The 2,686-nt window shown below is 43.3% G+C and overlaps 1 non-coding gene across 1 annotated transcript; it reads right to left on the minus strand.

Moving 5' to 3' along the window:
* Positions 1-2,196: 2,196 nt before the first annotated feature.
* On the minus strand, positions 2,197-2,260 carry LOC123376783. The gene has a single exon (XR_006581953.1). It is a non-coding gene; the product is annotated as a small nucleolar RNA Z39 (small nucleolar RNA).
* Between the last annotated feature and the right edge of the window lie 426 nt (positions 2,261-2,686).

Below are 2,686 nucleotides of genomic sequence, written 5' to 3' on the forward strand. Positions count from 1 at the left end.
TTTCTGAGCAAATTAGAGCTCAATGTGATGGGGTAGAGGGAGAACCACTATAATAATACCTAGGTTCATAGCTCTCAAAGACCTTTAACAAAGGAGGCCAAGTATCATTATTCTCATTTTACAGACAGGGAAACTGAGGCACTAGGAGGCAAGTGACTACCTCAGGCTAGTGACAGAGCTAGGAATTGAACTTAGATTTCCTGCATACTAGCCTACTGCCTCAATCATGAGACTATGCTGCTAGTGGAGGCTGATACCATCAACCCCCATCACATTGGGGAGGAAGAATGATGTGACATGGAATTTATGGAAGTCCAGTTGCAAATTGTCATTTTTGTGGAATGGAGAGAAGGAAATTATGTTTCATTAGCAGTAAAGAAGGAGAAAATTGAGTTGTGCAGAGTTGGATTTTTTCTCTCTGCTTGAGTTTGTTTTTAAAATAAATTAGCTTGCTGTGACACATTTTATCAGTTGATCCAAGCTACTTCACAACAAGTTTTGGGTCCCGTTAATTTTGCCATTGCACAACTGGTGATAATTTAGACCTGGCATCCTGCTTCTACTCATGGCTATAGCCTTGTAGATCTAGGCCCAAAGAAAGTAGAAAGCTGATACCCTTCTCTGAAGCCCTCATGCCACATGTTTCCGATGCACTTGCGGTGACAACATTTACTGAGGTCTCAGCATCAGGAAAAATGAGAGCTCAGACTTTGCCCTTGGTTACTGACAAGCCTCTCCCTTAACTCCAGTTGGGTTGTTTGAGTGTTCCTGTGGGAAGGATTTGGCCAAACAAATACAAATTTCTTTATTTCCTCATCCGAAAAAGACTTCTCCAATTTCTAGAACCTCCAGGAAAAGGACCAGCGAATTCAAGTCACCTTAGAATCCCTGTATATGCCAGTTTCCCCTTAAGAAACACCAGGGCTTATTTGTCTATGCAAATATTGATAGCTATGTGTTGTAGTACCTCAGATATCTGTTCCATCCCAAGCAGAAGAGTGATTGGATGCTTTTTGTGGGTCAAGCCCAGTAGCCCACGAGGGAGTCAGGGATCTAATGTGGACAAAATAGACCTAGAAGGTTGGCAGATGCTACCATGCCACAAAGAGAATTTTTCTTTGCTTTTAAGAGCATAAGCAGGGCCATACTGCGTCAGACTAATGGTCCGTTTAGCCCAGTATCCTGTTTTTGACAGTGGCCAGTACCAGAACTTCAAGAGGCGTGTACAGAACAGGGCAATTTTGGAAAGACCCACCTTTTCTTCCCTTTTTAATATTTATTAAGCCAAGGAACCATTTTAACTATGGTGTAAACACCCATAAGTTTCTTTTTACCAAATCTGGTGAAAATGTGGTTTTGGACTTATTTATCCAGGTCAACAGTTTTCTTGTGGAAAGACCATTAAAGGAGAGAATGCTAACAAGAAACAGAAGGATGAGGCATGAGGAAAACACAAGGCTGGCTTATCATAAGTAACCAGAGAGCACTTTGGTGGATGTACATATAAATGGAAGCAGCTTTCATAAAGGCTAACAGGTCTCTCTTCCTTCCCTGACTATGAATGCCCAGGTGGGTATTTTAGTCTTGGCCTTTTTAACAGTAAAAAAAAAATATGAATAAGTTAAGCTTTGAAATGTTACTGTTTAGTCAACTCTCTGGCTGCAGACACAGTTTAATTTGACACAACAATGTTTGCTTTAAATAGCACAGAATATGCCAGTCTGTGGGGGTGACTCATTTACTAGCAAATTAACAAGTATCTAATATAAATTTAACCTTCACTTCAAACTTACTTTCCTTCAAACCTAACTCTTTTTTGATTGGGGTAGTTGCAAATGGAAGCCAAATATTTTAGTTGGTTGGGCTGAATGGAGGGATATGCTATGTGTTTAGATTTCCAATTCCTTTGCATCCTTTAAAGAGCTACATTAAAGAAACTAACATTTCTTAAAACAAAGTCATTTTTGTGTGAAGCAGCCCCCTAAGACTTTCTCGTTTTTCAAAATCCCAGAATTAAAGTTCTTTCATGTGCTTTTAAAGAATAGCACCTGAGGTTATTTTTTCCCTATCAAACCATCCAATGAATTCTAAAAGCCTTCATTTTGGTTTAAAAGGCTCTTGTGTAGTTCCTGTGTTGGATGTCTATCTATCCATTGTGCATTCAAGAACCAAGCCAAGATAATTGCTCAATTAAAGTGCATCAGAAAGCATTTGCAGTATCATTGTTTTTCTCATACCGTTGTATTCACATCATTTGTACCACTGGAGCAGAAGCAGCTTGGGAAGAGAAAAGCAGAGGAATGACAAGGACACTGCACCCCTATGACTGTATGATCCCATCCTGGCTGCTGACAGAAGCCAAGTGGGGGGAGGCAAAGGCCATCCAAAGGCTCACCCCTGCTCCACTTCCTCCCTGAGCATGCCATCGCTGCTTCACTTCTCCCACCTCCCAGGCTTGCGGCACCAATCAGCTTAGGTGCCGCAAGCCTGGGAGGCGGGAGAAGTGTAGCAGCCATGGTGTGCTCGGAGAGGAGGCGGGGCAGGGGACAGCTGGGGTGGGGAGTTCCCCTGCGTGCCGCCCCTCCTCTTAGTTGCTGCAGGCGGCCCTCCCCGCGCTCCCCTGCCCCAGCTCCCTCCGCCTAAATGCTGGTGGCAACCGGGGCGGCCAAAGATCCGGCCGCTGTGG

Source organism: Mauremys mutica, chromosome 8 (genome assembly GCF_020497125.1).
Source record: "Mauremys mutica isolate MM-2020 ecotype Southern chromosome 8, ASM2049712v1, whole genome shotgun sequence".
Lineage (NCBI taxonomy): Eukaryota > Metazoa > Chordata > Testudines > Geoemydidae > Mauremys > Mauremys mutica.